The sequence below is a fragment of the Protopterus annectens genome, chromosome 11.part0 (genome assembly GCF_019279795.1).
Source record: "Protopterus annectens isolate FY-2018-M chromosome 11.part0, PAN1.0, whole genome shotgun sequence".
NCBI classification, from domain to species: domain Eukaryota; kingdom Metazoa; phylum Chordata; order Ceratodontiformes; family Protopteridae; genus Protopterus; species Protopterus annectens.
This window is the reverse complement of record NC_056745.1, coordinates 616827866-616853021: the sequence shown is the minus strand read 5'-3', so window position 1 is coordinate 616853021 and position 25156 is coordinate 616827866.

Sequence of the window (25156 nt, the reverse complement as noted above, 5' to 3'; positions counted from 1 at the left end):
CACTCCGTGCCCCGCAAACAGCTATTTTAAAAAAAAAGAAAAGACACAAAAACACTTAAAATAAGAAAAATACATAATTATGATAATTAATGACATCTGGTTTCTATTTTTAGATGTCTGGCAGGTGTCAGCTGTCTATATGTGGGTACAGCTTGGCATTGCTGTACTCAATTCCAGACGAAGCAAACATACAAAAAATGGGAAAAAATTAAAATAAAATATTGCATATTTGACAATTCACAGCATTTCAACAGTAGCGGGGAGCAGTACAGGGAGCATCACCCTGTACGCATCCACAGCCATGGGTAGCCTCTACACTTTAACCTACAAGGATTTAGTATTCCTGTTCCTATGATCTCCCTCGGCACCGCACCATCATTAATATGCATGGTGTGCTGCCAAGGGTGTCCATGGCTGTGTTCACAGATACATTCCATGTAGGCTCTACACTGTGCCTACATGTATTTTATTAAATCGTGGGGATAATATTTTTTTCCTGTTTTTGAGTCATTTGTATACAGATTGTAGAATATCTCAGGTGAAAAAGATAAATCACAGAGCTACAACCCGAACAAGCATGGGCCTTGAACAGACTCCTTTAGGGCACGCTGACTGTAACCTAGAATTTTACCTGCCTAATTGTTGTTTGATAGTTATGTTCTGTTTGTAAGCTGCGTAGGTATCCATCTTATAAAGATTACATTAATACCTTGTTGTTCTAATTTATTGATCAGTGTTATGTGCATTATCTTGTGAAAGTCTGAAGATAGAGCTACATAAACTGTATCATAACACAAATAATTTTTCATTTATAACTGTTATTATATCATTGACTAACATTATGGTAGCTATAGATTTATTTTCAACATACGCATGTCAATAAATTGTTTTAAGACCACAGGATGGATTTATTAATTGCTACACAGCTATTGTGCAAGGAGTATCACGCACACAATTGCATGCTAAACAAAGGTAAGTGATAGAATATGGTAATGGTAGCATAAGTTGCTGAAATGCATGCTAATTAACCAGTCCAAAATGATGGAGATACTCTGGAAATTATGAAGCAATCATGTACAGTTAGAGTAGCCATTTGCACTGAAGGGACCCTGCAGGGTTCAAATCCAGATAATGATACTTTTATAGATGAGGTCAGAATGGCATTTGCCATTACACTTTGGTTAGGAATGTCACATTATATGCACATCAATATCATAACTATGTTTATTGCAAGAAATGTGTCATTACTGCATGTTATAAAAGCCCAATATAGTGTGTATAAATTATGTTAGACATGACAATAATGATATTTAATTTAGAGTGCACATACATAGGTATGATGTGCACAATATTTTTGTTCTAATTATTGAGTTCTCACATATCATAATTATATGTTTATGACAGTATGAGTTATGAAGAATGCATTTAACCTAACGGATCATATCTTTCTCAGGTCATGCAACTGCATGCATCTGAGATGTTTTTACAAACAAAACACTGCCGTATTTGTACAAATGCAGTCCAGTTACTAAGTAAAATCACAGATATACAGGTATTGCTTAATTATGTGTACACTTAGTGTTAAACTACTGTACCTCTAATCTGCAAAGTTTGACATTCTATTCTTTTTTTTTTCCTCTTGGGTTCAATCCCCATTTGGTACTACTCAATCTTACCAGTGTCTAACTCCCAACATGCCAATATGTCACAAGTCATACAATACTTACCCCAAAATACCCATGATTGTAACAAATCCCATAAAGCATATCAGTGTTTAACAGTGAAACATGTTTCAATAGTTTAAGCATCACACATGGCCAAACCTGACTGCCATTGTAACACCTTCTGTGCTTCTTGACGTACTCAGTGCCAGTGTAACTGACAAGCCATTGTTGTGCTTCCAGTTGTACAAATGCAGTTGGCAAGGCTATGCATTTTTGTTCACAAGCTGTTACATCTGAGATCTGAACTGGGTTCCAGTTCAGGCCTGTATTTTTAGCTAGACTGCTGGAGACATAGCTGGTGATAGCAGGGATGATATTCCATTTAGAAGACTGTGGTGTGATGTTGAGGACTCCAGGATTTTTGTGGCACTACTCATGAAGTGCTACAGCTGGAAGCTACTGCAGGAGGAATACACAGGGTCTCAGTATAAGGCTAAGGCTTGGAGTATCTTAGCCAAGGCTCTCTCCAGTGCAATTGGCATCCCAAGCATTGAGAAACAATGTTGTCACCACTACAGTGACATGAAGAGGGGAAAGAGAGACCTCCTTAGCTGGTAGGAGGATACATTTAAGACTGCAAACATCCCTAAGTTGTGTAAGTCTAATGCCCTATAACCTGTGTATGACATGTCATCAATTAGTCAGCCAATGCAGTTATTCATTATACTTTTATATATATTTTTTTCTTTTTCTACTGTACAGCTGTAGCAGTGATAGCAGAAAACTGTGATGCACATCAGGAGAGACTAAGTCACCTCAAAGAAGCTTGGGGTTAGAGTGCATGTTTTCTGATTGCATGGACCAGAAGTATTCTCAGTCCATCACTGTATATCATCTTGACCAGGAATATCTTAACTTTTATATCAAGCCTACATGCTTGCTCCAATAGCTCTTGGTTATTGCATTAGGCAATGCATGCATCAGATTGTGCGTGGATACAATATCCAGAAAAAAAAAATTCAATTTTTTACAGGCTACCAATTGTAAGAAATTTTGACTACAATACTGTTTGACATTGACAATTCACTATTTGCAAATGCAAGTATTACCTTAGAATGCAGATATCTGATATGGCACAGTGAAAAACATGATTATATTCATCATATCATACCATTGCGATTGATTGAATTTATGACATATTCTTGGCTTCCCATTATATCTGGGTTTGGCCAAGTTGTACTGATGTACTTGCCATATTGCTTTATGTATTGAAATAATTAAATAATGTGACATGCAATTGATCTAACCCTCTCTTATTTTGTCTCCCCATCCTATCTCACCATTTGTATACATTGCTGCTGAAAACAAAATGACAATCAGCAAAGAGAGGTAAATAACCACTGGAGTTCAGTCTGCCATACATCCACAGGTGAGTGTGGCAGCACCACCTCAAGAATCATAGACCCCTGCACACACGTGTTACAAACTGTAAGCATTGCCTCTGCATCTACTCCCCTTCCTGTTCTACCTGTGTCAGGTAGATCTTCCCCGGTTGCTTGTGCAGCAGTGCCCAACTGCAACAGTAGTAGTGCATTTGGTATTTTTTGTCCCCCCACAGCAGCTAACAGGGCTGGTGGAGACCGTTAGGGAGTGGGCCTTTGGTGTCTGAATCAACAGAGTTGAAAAGGTATTGCATCTTATAGCCAAAATTTTGCTGCATCCAGCTGTGACCCAGGCAGCTGACACAGAAGACAGTGATGACATTTCTGAGAGTGAGTACTAAATTATCACTGTTCTCAAGATGGACATGGATGTGGCTCAGAGGTTCTCTTCCTATCCTCAATCATGATGTCCCCCACTCTTTTTGGTCCATCAGCATTTCTGTCTGTCTTGTATGTCCTGTATGTCTGCATCTGCTACCTAACCTACTCTATCTACTTGACCCTCTCATTCCTAAGCACCTTCCTCTCTTTCTCTTCCCAAAAAAAATGGGCATCTGTTCCAGAAATATTCCCCATTCATAACTCTCCACTTTGCCTATGTGGTATCATGACACACTTAATTTCGTCAAATTGCCTATTCAACATTATTCTGTTGCTGCAATCCATTTGTCATCAAATTCTTTGTACAATTCTACATGAAGTGAAGAGGTAAATCTCTCTGGTGCTGTCCCACCACCCTCCTGCAAATTCCTGTATTCTTTTCCTGAGTTCTACCCTCTCCTTGCCAGTGCCATTTTTACCACTGTCTTGCCAACCCCTTTTTTCAGACATTTATTCTGATCAAAAAATGGAATCACACACAACACAACACATATGGTCAGAAATGACCCATCGAAAATTGTCGCCAGCATTTGCACAGAGGTTGACATAGCTCACCACTGCTGCCTGATGGTGCATGGTATTTTACTTCATACAGCAAAAGATGAAAAGATGAAGATTCTAATTTCAGCTGTAATTGTCTGTTTTTTTTTTTTTGGCAAATATACTTAAATCTGCTGTGCTATAGGAAAACAGAGTGAAGGCAGACTAAAGGCACTGCTGTGAAACAGTCACTTGTAACAGTTCTTAGACTGCTGGATGCAATGAACTAGAAGTTCCTAAGTGATGTGTTGAAATAATTCCCTTGTCTGTAGACTGATTTTTTTGCATACTGTTATTGGTTCAATTACAGCTGTAGGTCAAATTCTTATTTCATGACATTTGATTCCAATAATATGGTTAACTCAAGCATCTGTATTCATCTACCTTTCCAACACTTCAGTAACATACCAGTGCAACAGAGCAGCAGTAAGGCAGTTTTAAAAATCTTCCAGCCTGAACAGGAAGACGTAGTAAGGCACCCTTATGTCTTAATGTTGGTTACTCTCTCCTACCCCTTCTTTCTCCCTAAAGCAAGCATTTTATTGTACACATCATGACCGATTAATAATGAGGAAATAAGAGTAATACACCATACAGATGGTCCTACATGTCCCAGAAAAAATACTGTTGCCATCTCTCTCTCCACCCCTTCTGCTTCAGTATACTGTCACTGTCCTTCATTTGTATGAGTTAAAGTGTGTGACATAGATGTTGCTTTGTGGTGTGATGAGATAATGCTCAGATATAAAGACAGATTTTTGCAAGGGTTCTAATGCAGGTATGAGTTGTGTTACTGACTGTTTTTAGTTCACTATTTTATGTGCAGCTCTTGCCTCGAGATTGTTATGAGCCAGTATTATCCTGATTCTCACAGAAGCTACTTGGCCCCTGCCTTCCTCTTCACCTGTCTATGTATCTTCTCTCTTCTGTGACATCAGTCTTTCTTCTCTGCATTTACACACTGTCTGGTGGTGAGCACCAACTGCAACCTACCCTGGGATTCATTAACAATCGTGTAAGCGTTGCGCTAAGCCTACACATTTTAAGTGCTTTAATGAGATGAGCAACATCACTAATCAAATATGCATGGTGCTCATCACACCATCACATTTGTAAGCACCTTTTCATAGCACGCAATAGTGTTCACACCCATGCAAAGGTGTTTACAAGCATGAGCACGGAATGTAAACAAATCAACTTGCCTATAGGCAAACCTAATATGTGGACATGTACTATATCTGAAAAATACTAAGGGCAAGTACCATGAAAGAATTCTGATGGAGGGAAAGTGAAATGGGGGAAACTGTACACAAATAACTGAAGATGTAATTAAGAGGGAAGGGGAAATGAGGAAAATGTACTCAGATACTGTAGACAAATGAGCTGAATTGTGAAAGAAACATTTGTAACATAAATACAGCCATATTAATGTAGTGATAATTAATCTCAATGGCAATACTTGGCAAATGCACATAAATAAAAATTGGCATGCTAACAAAAGATTTGAGATGACATAAAGCTACAGTATAACAAAGGTGAGTTAATGTGATATACATGTCAATAAAATGCTGATCTGAGATAACTTACCAAGGACAGTCGATATCTTAATGGATTAATGCATACACTGCAGTTTTGCTACTGTATATAATTGAAAACTCACTTTTTCGAAAATACAATAGACCCACGGTTACATGAATGTGCACTTAAGCGAAAGTGCACTTCTGCAAACATCGGTTCAATGAACCAATAAAGAACAGTGAAACATTGTTTTTGCAGGGTGGCAAGCCCACCTGCACCCCCCCATGTGGGAAGCTGTGCCCCCCCACATCCCCCTACTTAAATATACCAACTCCGAGATCGCACTACAGTGGGGAAACACATAAATTCTATTTCCACACTGTAGTGTGCTTCAGCACCTGTGTTCCTTAACAGTTCGTTGAACCGTACTTCGCGGAAGTGCACTTTCACTTAAGTGCAGTTTTGCGTAACTGAGAATCCACTGTTCGTTTTCGAACAAGTGGATTTTCGGTCTTTTTTCAGTAGACATATATATATATATATATATATATATATATATATATATATATATATATTTAGATAAATAGATATAGATAGATATAGATATACAGAGAATTTATGCATGCTATCTGACACCACTGCTGTATTCTCTACTTCAGTGTGTATGCAAAAGAAGAAATTAACCTTACAGCGGTTGTGTCATACACAACAGAAAGAGACATGTTTTTGCAAATACCTGTTGCTAGCACCCATAAGAAGGGGGTTTATCACCTATAAACATGTGCTAGACAAGCATGTGATGTATATATGTAAACGTTAAATGGTAATATAACACAACGCAAACATGTCATACATTCTTATACTGGGCTTGCTCACAAAGAATTACACGGAACAGTAACATAACAGCAAATCAGCAGCACCAACACAAAAGAAAGTGTCACAACAGACCCCCAGTCACACTTGATCTGGCAGCATGCCATACAGTAAGAAATATTTTATGGAAACCTTCATCTGAGATAAAATTGTACAGTGTGAAGAAAAGAATTGCAGTAATAAAGACATTTTTGGTTGAAGACATACAATACAGAACATAGTTATTTCAGAAATAAATAATGCCTGTGAGCAATGAATGGCATAATAAATATTTGCATTTTGTCATTTTCAAACACATGCCAGGACAGATATCTGAGATAGAGATGCACACCAATCATGGACACCACAGAAATTCACATGGTTGTGTCATGTAGAACATCCTTGAAGGACTTTCAGCACTTTCTTATCATAAGTGGTATGGATGAGGTACCTAGTAGGACAAGGCCTGAAAAGCTGGCTCTCTGATTGTGCCATAACTATGTTCTGTGTGTAAGCTACTACTGTCTGACAGACAGATGTTAGCAGATTCAAATCCCTGCTTATGATACTAGGCTGTTTATAGACCTCTGTATTGACTGCATGTGCCACAGGAGAAAGCAATGGAGGCTGTCACAAACAAATGAAATCAATGTGTGAAATAAGAAAGAAGTTTTGAATAAAATTTCAACAATCTGATTTAATAAGAATGCTGAAAAGGAGCTAAGCATGCTACTGTCCATAGAACAGGGTGGAAGCTGTTTCCATCATGTATGTGTGGAAGCTGTTTCCATAATGTATTATACACATTATCCCAAAACTGAAACACATTCTATCTGTGTAGGTATGTTATGCAAGCTACAGGGGCACGCAGAGCATGGCATGCCCCAAATAACCGTTTCACTGCCATGCAATCACAGCGTGATTATATATCATTGGCCAACATACAAATAGTTACAAATAACTAGATACAATGTTTTTTGTGTAAAGTCAGTATAGTCATATAATGTTGCCCTTTTTGGGATTGAACAGCAAGCTATGTGACTTTACTGATTAATGACATAGACGAAACACAAGTGCCACAGTGGAAGTCTTAACACAAGTGTGACACTCCACCAATGTTAAGTAATTACATCATATGACTGTGTCACGATCTCTTTGAGATAAAAGGGACTGGGAGGCACCTCCCATTGTAAATGTACAAATTACAGTTGTAGTTGATGTCGGTCATGCATTACAGTATAGGGCCACACAATGCTGAGTCACTGAATGTGGGTTTTGAACAGCTGAACATTTGACTACAGAAAATATATGATATTATAGAGAATGAATGTGCCACAGTAGAAGCAATGCTGCAGTTGTGAGATATGTTAGTATTTCAAGGTATTACATTATGTTATTGCTGCTAGGGATATGTGTGCCTGTAACTGCTGTAGCAAGGCAAAAACATACAGAATATTGTCTCATTTTCTTGTGCTAGTAAAGAACGCTTGCTACATATATTACGTTAGGAAAATGTTATCACATATCATCATTACTCTGGAAAAAAAGCATTGTTCTGTGAGAAATTATTATCTTTTTGTAAGAGGAATCAACATCTATAAGTCTACACAGCAGGTGTGTTTAACAATACTGTTAGCAACATGTACAGTCATAGTGAGACTGCATCAACATAGTCGGAGCAGCAATGGCTAGGTTTGAACTAACTACCTAAATCACAAGCCAGAGATTAGTGACTGGATCACAACACCAAATGGCATGTTGCTATACCACTGTGACAGTGCACAGCTGAATGGATGACATCACATTTGTTTATTAACTGGATGTTTATACTAAAAAGTAGTCAAAAGGACACAATAACACTGTACAGCTACACATCATGTACATATTTGAAGAGTAGGTTACAAAGTATAAGAGTGAAACACATACTCACAGTTGGCCTCAGACATCCTACATATGTAGGTACACAATGTACGAAGCACAGAATCAAAGTCACACTACAACTGTGAGCTACTGCAGTTATGTAAGAATTATCAAATCATTATGCTGCAAAAAATTCCTGGAGACACTAGAATTTGGTAAATTAGAACTCTGCCACTGAAAATCTATCTCACAGTTGGAATTGTACATAACCATGGTTGTGAGCTAACCAACTGTACATGACAGTATTGCAGTCACACTATTTAAGCAAGTATGGACTCAAACCACTTGTCTAACTAGTTACACAATCTATAGAGCACAGTATCAGCAGCTAGCTCCACATGAGAGTTCTGAGTGCTAGTGAGGCATACAGCATCTATGAATGGATGACATCAGCAGTGTATTGCCATGGAGTTGTGTGTGTTAACATGACTTTTACAGCCATCCGGGGTTGTAAATGTTGCCACTTCAAATGGGTGTAAACCTTTCATGAATCCATTTGCATTCACACACACTCTTAGAAGGTAATAACTGCTGTATTTGAACCCCCTACCTATCTAGTTACACATTCTAGAGAACATGGTATTAACCACAAATGCCACAAGAAAAGTCTGTCTCTTAAGGGGAGAGAGAAAGAAAGAGAGTGCACTTTCTATTAAAAGTGGGATAAGGAAGTGGTGCACAAAGTTAAATGTATTCTCCTCAGGGGAGGTGGATACAGCACCAAGTGTTACAAACACACACACACACACACACACACACACACACACACACACACACACACACACACACACACACACACACACACACAAATATATTTTGGTTAAAAGTGGAATAAAGTGCAGAGGGAGATGAATGCAAAGCTAAATGTATTCTCCTCGGGGGAAATGAACACAGACTTATGACACTAAAATGTTACTTACCTGTCAATATGGCCCTCCCAGAGACACACACAGAAGTTTCCCATGTGAGAATTGAACCACTTACCTATCTAATTGCACAATTTAGAGACCTCAGTATTAGTTGCAAGCTGAATTTAATGATATGAAAAAGCACTGTTGTAAATGGTAAAAATCCACTGTTTAGAACAGATGGTATTGTATATCACATGTTTTGGACAAATGCATATATGTGCACAGGACAGCATAACAACATTGTGATCATTCCATGTGATGGCATACTTCTCTACTAATATTTATGTACTATCATTCATGTACATTGAGTTACTGTGATGGACATGCACCTTTTTTCAACATGCCATGCCAAAGAAAATCACAGATGCAAATCCATGGATTATCAATCAAACATTCCTGCCATTTCATTCCGGGATGATTGCACACTTGTCCTGTCTCATGCTTGCATAATATGTGTTGACAAGACAGATAGACACTTCCTATGTAGAACAGTGCATTACATAATAACAGTGATGGATTATGTGTAAATAGGTTAACCTACACTGTAACACAGTTGCAAGTGTAACCCTAGGAGAGCAAACATACATTAACAGAATGAAGTGAGTCAACATCATTCTGGAATCAAGATAGCTTGCTATACAAACTTCAGTACAGACATACAAATGTTGTGCAGACTAAACAAAAAAAAATATTTGTTGTACATTTTTTTTGTACTGTCTGCCTGAAGACCAGCACTGCCAAACTCAAGGGGCACTGCTGATGGCAAAGTATTAGTGCATGCATAATCATTTCTTGAGGTGTTGAACATAGAATGGGAATTAGCAGTAGTCTATGGTGCTCTTTCACACAAAGAAGCATTATACACATGCAACCATATGTGAACCTGCTGCAATACAGAACACATATGTGTTTTGATTTACACATTTGTCATGACAGTTGCATTTAGTCAATCCTTATATGAATGCTACAGGTGTATTATGAAACACATGATGGGCCAAACAAGTTATTGCTGGTGGAAACAGGGCTTCTGGAAACATTTTGGAATCAAAGAGGTTTAAGTGATGAGAAGAGGTGGACAGCTGGTGATAGGAATATATAGTGCAGACTTAGTAACACATTAGTGCTTTTCATTTCTGTACATATTTATGTTGGGTTACTGTTTGCTTTATCAGCATAATTATTTGGGTAATAGGATCATACAAAGTTACTAGGCTATTGGCCCTGAGGCCCTTATAAGCCTAGTCAAGAATTTAGCCCATGTTCTGATAAGTCAGCACCCAATGTCCCTGTCCAGCAGAGACACAGGTGGAATCCCAGGGGTGTATTTTCTGTTCCCCATCCAGTTATCCAGGTTGCACTTAAAAAGGGTTAATGAGGTACTCTGCTTGATGTGGAGAAGGAGTCTATACCACAGAAGGGGGAGTCTCTGGGACACAAATTTGTCCCACCAGCAAGTCTTATTGATGTCGGAGACCAGGTTGAGGTTGCATGTCAGGGTTACTCGAGTTGAGCTTAACTCTCAGATATGCAGCAGACCCATCAAGGCAGGGTTTGAGATTGCTTTGTATACCACACATAGGTCACCTCTGAGGAGTCTGTATGAGAGTGAGTAGAGGGACAGGGCCTTTACCCTATCTGTGTAGGGTAGATGTTTCAGGCTCTGGATTCTCCTGTTGAGGAACCTCTGTGGTCTCTCCAGCTGATGCATGTGCTTTGTGAGTTACATGCTGAAAGGGGCATTGTCCTCAATAATGGGTCTTATAAGGGAAGAATACAGGAATGTTATGACCGCCTTGTCTCTGGATGAGATACCCTTACTAATGAGATGGGCCATGTAGAAAGCTTTCCATACAACAGAGACAATATGGTGGTCAAAAGTCAGTTTGCTATCAACCTGGGTGCCCAAGTCCCTCACAACTGATTACATGCTTAGGACCTTGTTATTAACATGATAATTTGCGTGGACATCACTCTCTCCAAAGGGAATGATGATGCATTTTTTGGCATTCAGTTTGAGGTCACGTTTCTGGCACCAGTCATTTGTGTGGGTGAGACCCTCTTGGAGGATGTTCACATCACTAGGGGAATTGATGACAGCACCCAGCTTGCAGTCATCTGTGACCTTTGTCAGCCATAGTCCACTGGTTTTGGCCTGCACCTCAGAAAAGTATATCCCAAAGAAAAGAAGCCCCAAGACTGATCCTTGAGTTACACCGCTCAATAAGTGTCTACTGCTTGAGGTGGCTTCCCCTATTTTTACTTGGTGGGTTCTGTCAGTGAGCCAGTTTGCTAACCATCTGGTAACATATGGATAGATGCCTAGTTGAGAGAGTTTATCTATTATACCCGAGTGGGGAATAGTACCAAAGACTTTGGCCAGGTCAAGGTAGGTGGTGTGCACTTTCTCCTCATCCTTCGCATTGGTGACTGTCTCAAAGAAGGTGACCAAATTTAACAGGCATGACTTCCCCTTGACAAAACCAGACTGCATCGGATTGAGTGTTTGGAGGTTGCCAATGTCCTTGTTAATGAGGTCCATGATAATCCGCTCCATGGCCTTGCAGATCAGGCTAGTTAGGCTGCTGAGTCTATTATTTCCTGGATCAGTGGATGCTCCACCTTTGTGCAAAAGGATGAGAGTGGCTATCCTCCACTCAGCTGGGATGAAGCTGGTACGCAGGCTTTGGTTGAATAGGGTGCCTAATAGTGCCGCAAGTTCCTGCCTAAGTTCATGTAGGATGCAGCCTGGGATGTCATCAGGTCCCATGGAGGCTGTATATTTTGGCTTTGAGAGGGCAGTGATGACTTGCTCCCTAGAGATAAGGGGAGGGAGGGCAGGTGATGGGATGTCCTGATTTACTGATGGGGGACACAGGGGTGAAGTTTTTACTGAACCTGCCTGCCTGCAGGTTGGCTATATCTACAGCATTTGTGTATGTGGTGTCCTTAATCAACAGTTCTGAGCAAAGCTGAGTGCTTCCTTTGTGATTGTGGACATATGTGATCAAGGCCTTATGACTGTATTTAGTAGATGTGGCCAATTTGGACTTGAATAGTACTCTTATTTGCTTGTTCATGCTAAGGAGAGACTGCTTCCAATTAGTCACCTGCTCCTTCTTGGTCCTGGACAGCAATTTTTTTCTTTTTTATAGAGTCTATTTATTGTAGATGTCCATCAGACAGGTTTACTCTTCCTTGAAGAGGAGGATTTTGTCCTGTCAGGTATTCCTAATTCCATGCAGCTATATAAATGCTTATATAATACTTTGGTTTAGGTTTGAACATATGCACCAGTTCCTATGGAGGGGGAGGGGGCTGTAGCTGTTTATACCTTCCCTCAGGAGGTTGTAATCAGCTTCAGAGAAGTTTTTTTTTTGTTTGGACTTAGCTTGGGGGGTCAGGGGTGATGGTGACTTCGAAAGTGACCGATTTGTTGTTGTATCTTACCAGGGAGGATGACACTGTAGGGACTCTGCAGTGGTTATTCATGTTGGTTAAAACCAAGTCCAAGATGTTTTCACCTCTTGCGGGGGTGTCAACCAGCTGGTCCAAGGCATCTGCATTGACAAAATCAAAAAGTCTATGGGCATCTGTGTTTTGCCATGAATAGTTCTTCCAGTCTATGGTTGGATAGTTAACGTCACCCAGAATCAGGGTAAAAGGCTGAATCTTGATAGATTTGAAGAGGTCCAGATAGGTGGAGTGGGGATCCTGAGTCAAAGTTGGGGGCCTGTAGCTAGCAATGATTTGAATAGGGGTCTTGTCAATGGTTAACTGCACCTGGAGTGTCTCCTGTGTGTCATACTGTTTGACCAGCCTGGAGGTGTGTATGTCTTTTATATATATATTGCAACTCCACCTCCTTTTGCTTTGCTGCCCATGGTTTGGGGTCTGAAAGTATGATAGGATGAGTAACCTGGTATAGCTGGGGTGCTCTCCACAGCTTTGAATTTAGTTTCTGTGACTGCACAAATGTCAGCATATTCCAAGGTTAAGAATGCTTGCAATGAGTGCAGTTTCATGTTTTGAAGAAGTCCCCAGATTGGGGATGAAAGCGCTTAACTTGTTTTAGATTTACCTTTTGTTTTTTATGCTGTTTGTTATTCTGTGGTTCATGGATTTTGGATGTTAGTGTTTTTAAAGTGGAATTTTTATCTTACATTTGGTTTGCACAATAAATCTGTGTTCTTCATTACCAGCTGGCATTTTTCCTTGTGGATTATCCAGTTTCATGTTTTGTTTAGACTCCTAGCATTTAGCAGCATGACCTTTAATTTGCATTTTGATGAAATTTTCATGTTGGTAGTTTTGACCTCATATCATTGCCTAAAAAGCCACTATGGGGGAGGCAAGAGCCTTTGCCAGAAGCCTGTAGCGCAAGGGAGACAGATACAGGCCATCTCTGGCAAAGCATTGTGGTTTGTCAGTCATGTCTTCCCAGGCTTTCAGATACTGGAGCCCCTTGGAATGACACCAGAAACTAACCCAATTGTTAGTCAATTATTTTCTGTTTGTATTGAGGCATCATTCTGAGTGATGGTAGAATGCTGCTTAAGACTAGGAACATACCTGCCTGGGACACATATTCAGTGAGCTCGATCATGTCTCTCTTCATATAGTCCTGGGAGGTACATCTGAAGTAATTCACACCAACATGGGCTTTGACAGAGTCATAACAGTATCTGTTGTTGAGAAACTTGAGTGCATGGGTAAGGTAATTCTAGCACCTGACAAACAACTAACCGTGACTTTCTCCTTATCCAGCCTGGTGAGGGGTATATCTGTGTGTTTCACAATAGAGTCTCCTATGACTAATATGTTGGGTTTACGTTTAGGCCTCACTGGCTGTGAGACACAGGTGTGGACTATGTGTGGTGTGTGGTGTGTGGGTAGTGGAGTTTGCATGTGTTTTTGGCTCAGAGCTCTCTTTTGTTTGGGTATGTTTTTGGTGAGGACCTCTGCATATGTGGGTGTGTGTTGTGTAGGTGTGGGTGGTGTTTGAGGTGTGGTGTTTGTGTTGACACCCTTCTCATTGCGAGATATACTGTGTGGGAGAGAGCATAGACTCTAGGTTCTTAATGTAATTGCATCTCTCAAATTGTGTTCCTAGGTGGTTGTAGTGGAGGGTTATCCATGTACATGAGACAGTTGCTACACTGTCTCAGGATGCCCATATCAACCAGACTGGCAGAAAAAAGCGTAGGAAATTGTCCATCCATATTTGTCAGAATCAGAGGGAGAGAGGCCAGAGAGAACTAAGAGGGTAAAGGCGGAAGGTCTAAAAGTTGTACTACTAGGTAATCACACAATTGCTACTAAGGGAAAGTTTGTATCTGGAATACCTCACAAAGGGTTATAAACAGTGCAGCTGTGGCGCATGATGTGCAAACAAGCCCAAACCAGCTCAAATGCGGGGTTTAAATACCACAAAAAATAGAAGATTCTAGTAACACAGAAATCTAGCCAATCCTGCTAGTCCTTGCTTTCTTTACCAGTCAGCTTCTGCCAGACAAGGTCCAGGCAGCCCTGCTACTATCAATAGCAGAGAAGATAGGCCCTTACCAATGCAAGGTGGCTACCAGAAACACAGAAGGCAAACACAAGATGGCTGCCAAAAACACAGAATGCAAAAAAAAAAAAAACAGCTCTGGATGCAGCAAACCTGTATCCAGACGATGCTACTTAATTTAAGGTTTCAAAACACAGTAAAACTCACAAAAAAGCACAGATTAACCACTTACAGACAAAAACAGAACTCACAGTATGAAAAAATACAGTTAAACAGTAATGAAATTCAGTAAAATGCAGTTAAACCGTAATGAATTGCAGTAAATAGCAATGAGATATAGTTAAACAGTAATGAAATGCAGTTAATCAGTAAATTGCTTTAAAACAGTGCAAATGTGATAAATCAGCTTCCAATAACAACAGTAAAATCAGCACAAATAGAGCAGCAATTCAGTAGAATACTGTCATCAATTTAATAAGGCTACCAACAAGCAGTAACAAATGGGGCAAACAAAATGCAGTTGACCACCTATGCATAAGCAAAATGGAGTAGAAAGAGGTACAACATTTTTTTAAGTAGAATGTGAGGAGACAGAAGATAATTCAAGGTTAAGAAGCTAAAGGGGTGGGCCTTCACAAGTGATCTCACTGTACTCAGTAGAATGAGCTGATGCAATGGGACGGAGAGGAATGTCCAATATCAAATTTCTAGCAGAGGCAGGCAACTCAAAAGCCACCAAGCTTTAAGACCACAACAACAGTTCGGCAGGTGGGTGAGAACACAAGATCAGAACAGAAGTAAGGATTAAATTCACTAAGCCTAAAAAGCAGTTGCATAATTTAAACATATATGCAGCAAATATTGTTTTAGTTAATCAGAAGTGCAGAAAACAGTTGAAAATAAACAGTTATCTTTTGTAATCTCACAGTAGTTTTTGTAAAACAGCAGAGCAAGGGCAGAAGGCCTAGTTCACAACACAACCTAGAGCTGTTTACTGAATTTCCTGTTTGCACTTATTTTTAAAATCGTTTTTTTCTTAAAACTTGCATTCTATCTGTCTCTGGCCTAGCACTCAAGTGTGGGGTCATTTACTGCACTGTTATAACTTGTTGATACTTGTGAACCTCTGCTATATTTGAAAAAACAAAAAAACAAAAAAATCTTGCTTTTTTCCCACTTTTCTGAGATTTAAAAAAGTTCAGTTACAGGCTTGCTGTTCTGAACTGTTTGTAAGTTTCTTGGAGGCCATTTTTTGCTTGGGCTAAAGGGAAGTCTCTCTGTTCATTAGTGGCAGTGGTAAACATTGAGCAGCCTGCTTGCCCCTGTGGGAGTGGTTACTGCCTTGAAACTGTAGTTTTATTGGCCATTTTGGGTCAATTCCAAACTCCTTGATCTCCTTCTCTTAAAACTAGATTGCCTCATGGTTTTGGCATCTTTTCAGACTTGTTGGCTGTTGGGAAAGTACCCACCAAGAGGAGAAAATGCTGAGAGAAGAAAGGAGCCACTTTTGAGATTTTAAGTATTTTTCTTCAGATTATTTGCTAAGTTTTTCTGCATAGCCGCCTACTTTGAGCATTTTCTGGCTTGTTAAACTTGATTTCTGTATTGGTAACTGTATTTAGAACACAACCTAGAGCTGTTTAGTGAATTTCCTGTTTGCACTTATTTTTAAAATCGTTTTTTTCTTAAAACTTGCATTTTATCTGTCTCTGGCCTAGCACTCAAGTGTGGGGTCATTTACTGCACTGTTATAACTTGTTGATACTTGTGAACCTCTGCTATCTTTAAAAAAACAAAAAAAACAAAAAAATCTTGCTTTTTTCCCACTTTTCTGAGATTTAAAAAAGTTCAGTTACAGGCTTGCTGTTCTGAACTGTTTGTAAGTTTCTTGGAGGCCATTTTTTGCTTGGGCTAAAGGGAAGTCTCTCTGTTCATCAGTGGCAGTGATAAACATTGAGCAGCCTGCTTGCCCCTGTGGGAGTGGTTACCTCCTTGAAACTGTAGTTTTATTGGCCATTTTGGGTCAATTCCAAACTCCTTGATCTCCCTCTCTTAGAACCAGATTGCCTCATGGTTTTGGCATCTTTTCAGACTTGTTGGCTGTTGGGAAAGCACCCACCAAGAGGAGAAAACGTTGAGAGAAGAAAGGAGCCACTTTTGAGATTTTAAGTATTTTTCTTCAGATTATTTGCTAAGTTTATCTGCATAGCCGCCTACTTTGAGCATTTTCTGGCTTGTTAAACTTGATTTCTGCATTGGTAACTGTATTTAGAACACAGCCTAGAGCTGTTTACTGAATTTCCTGTTTGCACTTATTTTTAAAATCGTTTTTTTTCTTAAAACTTGCATTTTATCTGTCTCTGGCCTAGCACTCAAGTATGGGGTCATTTACTGCACTGTTATAACTTGTTGATACTTGTGAACCTCTGCTATCTTTAAAAAAAAACAAAAAAACTTGCTTTTTTCCCACTTTTCTGAGATTTAAAAAAGTTCAGTTACAGGCTTGCTGTTCTGAATTGTTTGTAAGTGTCTTGGAGGCCATTTTTTGCTTGGGCTAAAGGGAAGTCTCTCTGTTCATCAGTGGCAGTGATAAACATTGAGCAGCCTGCCTCCCCTGTGGGAGTGGTTACTGCCTTGAAACTGTAGTTTTATTGGCCAGTTTGGGTCAATTCCAAACTCCTTGATCTCCCTCTCTTAAAACCCTCTTTTGCATCTTTTTGCGCGTTTTTGTGCATAGCGCAACAACGGGCAGCACCGCCTAATTGGGCTTAAACTATTCCTTGCTCCACGAAGTCTGCTCTTCACTTTTTCCCCTTAGAACTGCTCTATCTCTCAAATTAAACACCATATTCTCATTCTATGGCCCTTCACTGGTCCAAATAAGTAATCTTACAAGTAAGCACTATTAAACCATAAGCACTACTTACTCTTATACTCTCTGTGATTACCTTGACCCCTATTGGTCCGTCTTAATTCAGTTTCCCTATATTACTCTAGCATGTCCAAAGGTCAGTCAATGGTTTCCTCTCCAGTCCAGCTGGTGAATCTGGGAATTTTGAGGCAATGTTACAACTGTCTCATGTACACAGACAACCCTCTCCTCCTCCAAGCAGGTTCAAATATATGTGAGAGATGCAACCATATAGCCAAACTGGAGGCTGAGCTCTCTCATCTCAAAACTGGTGAAACCAGTCAGGAGGAGAAGGTAACCTCACACAACACAATTCCAGTATCACATAGTCCCACCACATCAGTGAACCAAACACATAAATACACAAAAACATACTCAGAGGCTCTAAATAAAAATCTACCTAAGCAACAGAGACCTCCAAAGCAGACATCCAAGCAAATGCTACCCCAAAACAAAACACGCACAACACATAGCCCACAAAGTCAGTGTGCCAAGCAGCCACCGCCCTTAAGGCTGAATAACACACCTGATACTCTTGTAATATGTGACTCTATTGTCAGACACACTGACATCCCGCTCACCAGGCTGAACAAAGAGAAGGTCACAGTGAGCTGCCTGTCAGGCACTAGGATCCGCCACATAACGCAAGCACTCAGGTCACTCCAAAGCAAATACAAATATGACTCAGTCATCGTACATGCTGGTGTGAATGACCTGAGACATTCCTCCCTGGACTACATGAAAAGAGACATAGAGGAGCTCTCTGATCATGTAGCCCAGGCCGGTATGACCCTGACCTTGAGCAGCATCTTACCCTCACCTAGAATGATGCCACAGTACAAAGACAAAATGATCGATTTTAACAATTGGCTAAAATTTTGGTGTCATTCAAAGGGGATCCAGTGTCTATCAGCCTGGGATGACATGCTCGACAAGCCACGTTGCTTCGCTAGGGATGGCTTGCACCTGTCACCACTGGGCATTCGGATATTGGCAAAGGCTCTTGCCACCCCCATAGTGCCTTTTTAGGCAAGGCTCAAAAGTCAAACCCACCTCCATAGACAGCACAAGGAACAAGAAACTAAGGGTAATGCTGCTAAACGCCAGAAGTCTTAACCTCAAGATGCACGCACTCAAAGCTCTCCTCAGTATGGAGAACATCGATATCTGTGCAGTGACAGAAACCTGGTTCAAGGCTCCAGAGAGCACCCCAGTACTACCAGGTTATACCTCATATCATGCTTTTCGGCCCCAAAACCCGGACCGAACCACAAAAGGAGGGGGAGTTTCCATATTTATCAAGGATATCCACACCTCCAGGTTAGTGGCATTGCACGAAGTATTGGAGATCATCCATGTGCAACTAACAGTGGGCAAGACTGCTTTTCAGTTTATAGCATCCTACAGACCACCCTCTCAAAGTCAGGAATCCCACTCGGCTTTCCTGAAAACATTGGAGAACATGAAGATCTCTCCGAACACCATTATATTGGGTGACTTCAACTACCCAAACATAGACTGGGAGCACTACTCAAGCCCCAGCACCTTAGCCCAAAGGTTCCTGGAAATTATAAACTCAAATGCTATGGAACAACTAGTCACCACTCCCACAAGAGGGGATAACATACTAGACCTGATTGATCATTATCAACATGGGTATTCTATGCTCCATACCAGAAGTATATCCCTCATTGGTAAGATCAGACCATAAATTAATTCACTGGATATCCACATCCCGACCCCACCCCCAACCCAGAAAACCACAGTGAAAAACTTCTCAAATGCGAACTTCTCACTTCTCAAAACTGAAGTGGAATCCTTCAAGGCCCCAGGGCCAGTGGAAACTACGGCCCAAACTGCAGAATCCTATATAAACGCATTCTACGGACATCTCCAGGAATGCATGGATCATGCTATCCCAAACAAAACCAAGACCCAATCATCCAAAGGCAGGTGTCCAGTCTGGTGGACCCCAGCCATAAATAAACTGTACAACAGAAGGAGGAAGCTACTACATGATAGAGCAAAATCCCTAATAGGGAAGGCAGCTCTGATCAGTACTAGCAAAAAATTACAATCCCTCATAAAATCCTCCAAGGCTAGCTTCAAGAGAAAAATTGCACAGGACACTAAAGACAATCATAAGGCTTTTTTCAGTTATGTTAGGAACCTGGGATGCAACTCCCAGACTTGTTCTGAGTTGATTCTAAATGACAAAAAATACACTGAACCCACAGACATCACCAATATCCTGGCAGACAGGCTCAGTGCAAACTTCTCCCCCCCCTCCCCCCCAAAAGAGCAAGTATCTATCCCAGCAGAGGGCTGCCTCCCAAGCATCTCTGATGCTCAGGTGAAGGCTGCCCTCTGTAAAGCAAAAAACACTGCATCCATGGGACCAGATGGCGTCCCGGGTTGCATCCTACATGAACTCCAAGAAGAACTAACCCCTCAAATAAAACAGCTGTGCAATCTCAGCCTCACTACAGGATATGTGCCCACAGAATGGCGTACAGCGACAGTGGTCCCACTCCACAAAGGTGGAGCCTCTATGGACCCTGGAAACTATCGCCCCATAAGCCTGACTAGGCTAGTCTGCAAGGCTATGGAGAGGATCATCATGGAGCTCATAAACAAAGACATTGGGGACCTACAGACACTAGATCCTACCCAATTCGGCTTCGTCAAGGGCAGATCCTGCCTTTTGAACCTGGTTGACTTCTTTGAAACAGTCACCAAAGACATAGATGAAGGGAAGGTAGTCCACACAGCCTATCTGGACCTAGCAAAGGCATTTGACACAATACCCCACTCGGGCATCATAGATAAGCTATCCAGCTTAAATATAAACCCCTATGTCACAAGATGGGTCGCAAACTGGCTCAAAGACAGAACCCACAGAGTGAGAGTTGCTGGAGCCATGTCAGACTCGAAACCGGTCACAAGTGGCATCCCACAAGGTTCTGTCCTGGGACCACTCTTGTTCGGTATATACTTTTCCAAGGTACAGGCCAACGTGGGAGGACTATGGCTCACCAAGTTCGCAGATGACTGCAAACTGGGCGCCATAATTGACTCTCCAGCTGACACAAATATCCTTCAAAAAGGTCTCACAGAGACGGATAACTGGTGCCAGAGCCATGGTCTAAAGCTAAATGCCAAAAAGTGTATAGTCATACCCTTTGGCAAAAACAATGTGCCCACAAATTACCACATAGGCGGTAACCCATTAAGTACAGAGAAAGTAATTAGGGATCTGGGGACCCAAGTTGATAGCAATCTCTCCTTTGACAACCACATTGCCAAAGTGGTTAGAAAGACCTTCTACATAGCCCACCTCATCATGAAAGGATTCACATCTAGATCAAGAGAGGTAATCGTGCCCCTTTATTCATCCCTCATCAGGCCTATCATAGAATATAATGCCCCTTTTGGGATATACCTTACCCAACACCTACAGCAATTAGAAAGACCCCAAAAGTACCTCACCAAGAGGATCAAGGGACTCAAGCAGATGCCATATGCTGCTTGGTTAAAAAAACTCCAGCTCTACTCAGTTGCATACCGCCTACTTCGAGGCGATCTATGCCTAACATATAAAGATATGTCCAATCCAAAATTAATGGACATGCTCCACCTCAGGTAAATCTAAATCCCTTAGAGCCACACGCTCGAGGGACTTGAACCTCAGCACAGAATTAAATAGAACTTGCTGGAGGGACAGATTCATAACCCAGAGGCTCCCTTCGCTCTGGAATAGAATTCCAATTCATGTTATGCAGAGCACCTCACTGAATCTCTTCAAGAAGAATCTTGATGAGTGGATGGGGGATCGTAGGTTTGTCCCGGGGATTACTTCCGTGTCACTATTAGACAGAGGCACAGTAAACTAAACCTTATAAAGGGCACAGTATACTCAAATCAAGGGGTGGCATAAGCCAAACAAAATTGGGCTAGGCTTGTAATTGCCCCAGGGCAGATAGCCTAGTATGAACCTATGAACCTATGAACCTATGAACTGTGGCTTTGAGGAAACTAGCACAAACTGGCATAAACACTGGCTATTTAAGGCAGAGAAACAGGAACCAGCCAAATTATCCAATCAAAAAAACAGAGCCCTGTAGCAGTAATTCTAGGCAGCTCAGACTAAACTGAAACCCCCTTCCTCGAAGAAACAACTAGGCCTCTCTAGACAAAAGATTAACTGTACTACATATTCCAAAGATCACAAACAATACTAAATTCAGCTCTGTGCTAGTGTTTCTCAAGAGCAGCAACAAGTAAAATGATCAGAACAGAGAAACAAAAAGGAGATAAAGATCAGAACAGATGTAAGGACTGAATTCACTAAACCTAAAAAACAGTTGCACAGTTGAAACAGATATGCAGCAAATATTGTTTTAGTTAATCAAAAGTACAGAAAACAAGTTGAAAATAAGCACTTATCTTTTCTAGTCTCACAGCATTTTTTGTAAAATGGCAGAGCCAGGGCAGAAGGCCAACTTACTGCAGCTTTGAGCAAACAAGGTAAGATTTGTACAAGACAGGCTTCACAACAAGGACCAGGCACATTAATATAGCAGCAGGAAAATGGTGTGTTTACACCATCAATAAACGTATGCATACTTCCAACACACCCAATCTGCCACCCCACCACCCCAATGGCAAAACTCCCCCTTTTCACTAAAACCAGTTCCTACCAGCTACATTAAAAACCTTCTCCTTAAACTAAAACCATGTTCCCCATCAGTTGATATGTTGCCATCTCTCCTCCTAAAGACTGCTGCCAAATCTATAGCATACCCAGTCTCCATCCTCATAAAACACTCCATTAGGGAATCCACTATCCCTACTATTTTGAAGAAATTCCACACAATACCAATCCACAAAGGAGGGAATTCCACAGAACTCTCTAAATACTGTTCTATAGCCATAGTGTCTCCCCTTTCCAAAATGCTTGAACACTGTGTTCACAACCAACTCTTAGTCTTCCTCATTCAGGAAAACCTAATCACACCTACCCCAGCATGGCTTCTGTCATCACCACAGTACCACTACTGCTCTCATCTCCTTTACTAATGTCATTTCCCTAGCCAGAAACAATAATAAACTAGTGTCCTGCTTCTTCTTAGACCAATCTAAAGCCTTTGACACTGTCTTCCACCACATCCACCTATCCAAAATGTCCCAACTCATCCTATCCACAGCAACTATCTCTTGGTTCAACAGCTACCTCACATCAGGCAGCAATCTGTCAAATGGCTCTCTGCTCTCTTTACCTTTCTCCCCATCAAAATGGGTGGCCCTCAAGGCTCAATTCTAGGTTGCCTTCTTTTTAACATCTTCAGCAATCAACTACACCAATCCTGCCCCCCCCCAGTCCTCCCTCATACAGTACGCAGATGACTCCATTATCATCTCCATAGCCGATAACTCTACAGACCTGCTAACCCTCACACAGAAATCCTTTAACCTCACTGAATCCTTGCTCACCAGCAATCAACTCATACTCAACCCTAACATCTGAGGAAGTGTGAAAATATAAGCAACAAAACCTAGATATTTTTGAAAAGTATAAAAAAGAAATGTGGACATGGGAAAGAAAAAGAGATTTGATATGGTGCAATATTTATGCAAAGGTGAAAGCCAAATTAATCAACATAAAGAAGGCAGCCCCAAAGATATTTGAAGAGAAATACAAGCAAAGGCATCTAGACATGGAAAATTTCACAATAAAAAAATAATATCACAAAGAGGGAATGTAGAAATGCAGATTAGCAAAGTAGAAGTAAAAAAAAATAGAAACTGAAGTTATGGAATGCCTGCGAAGTGAAGGACTTGATGCAGAAGGTCTAACACAGGTTATATCACAGCATGATGGAACAAGTCCCCAAAGTAAAGAGAAACAGGAACCTCAGAAGATGTCTGAAGAAGAAATCTGGATTTGGGAAAGAAAAAGAGATTTAATATGATGTAATATTTATGCAAAGGAGAAAGCAAATTAATCAATATAAAACGAGCAGCACAAAAGATATTTGAGGAGAAATACAGGCAAATAAATCTGGACATGGAAAACTTTACAATACAAAAAAGAAGACAAGGAGAAAAGTAGAAAAGATTATTAGAAACTGAGGTTATGAAGTACCTGTGAAGTGAAGGATTTAGTGTAGAAAATCTAACTTAGAAAGCACCACAGCAGGATAGAGCAATGGATATCCAAATTAAAGAGAAAACAGTGGAATGGGAAGCAACTGGTCAGGTGCCATATGAAGATGTTTTGGAGTCTTAAACATTCACTTGAAGCTGGACAGCAAGGGAATGAACAGGAAACTGTGGCAACTCTGAAGCAGTCAATATCGAGAAGTGATAGGTCAGTGAGTTCCCATATGACACAGCATATACAAAAAATACTCCTGCAATATGGGTCAGATGGAAAGTGTACAATAAAGACTCCCTTGTAAATCCAAAGTTCCTTTATTCACACAAATAATATGGAATGAGTGTTTTTGTCTTGTTTAACAAGACTTCCTCAGATTCAAGAGCACAATACTTTTCAATTGATTTAAATAGTTACAGGAAGTGATGTAATTGCACTTTTGAAATAATGAAAAAAATTAAAAAACTTTTTTAAGAAACTTTTTTATAAAAAAATAGTATAAAAACAGTATAAAAACAACAACATAAAAACAAGAAATACTTGTAGACTAAAAATTGTCCTCAACATTTATTGTACATCTTTTAGTGTTGTGATATTTGTGAAACCTGAAAAGAAAGATGGAAAAATACATTCCTATAATTCTCTGTAGATGTTGATTGGGGGAACCCATAACACATTAAAGTCTCATTTCTAATATTGGCTTGAGGGAAATAACAGACAGAGCATATACCATATGACATAGGATGAAACTAAAGAGAATGTGCCACAGGAAGATGCTACAGAACTTTCTATAGAATGACTGCAGGAAATGGAGAACAAATAATGTGCCCTCAGTTTAGAAGAAAATGAGCTAAGAAACGAATTTCTTGATTTAAAAGAGGTAGACAGGCATATTAAGATCAATGAAAGAAATAGACTGCAGAAGGTTAATAAAACCCAAAAAGTCAGAAGTTTGGTAAAACAAATGAACACAGTAATTAGGACTGTCCATAGAGATCCATGAGATATAATAGAAGTAAACAGGATATATTACCGTGCAGCTGAATTAATAACAACTACAGTTCTACCACAATAACATAGAGTAGTAAGGGAAGTGAAAGGAAGACATTGAATACCATCATGAAAGTTATCAAACAGAGAAAACTATAAATCAATTAAGACAAGAAGTGTCACTGTTAGAAGAATATAGAAGAGGGAACAGATCTACAAAAATACTCAGAAAGCTAGACGTGATAAAAGCAATATGCAGTATTTTAATGGATCAGCATTTATCATGTACTATCACAAATAAAAAACTAAAGATATCAGCACAGAGAGAAAAACTTAGAAGATACACAGATAAATATAAAGG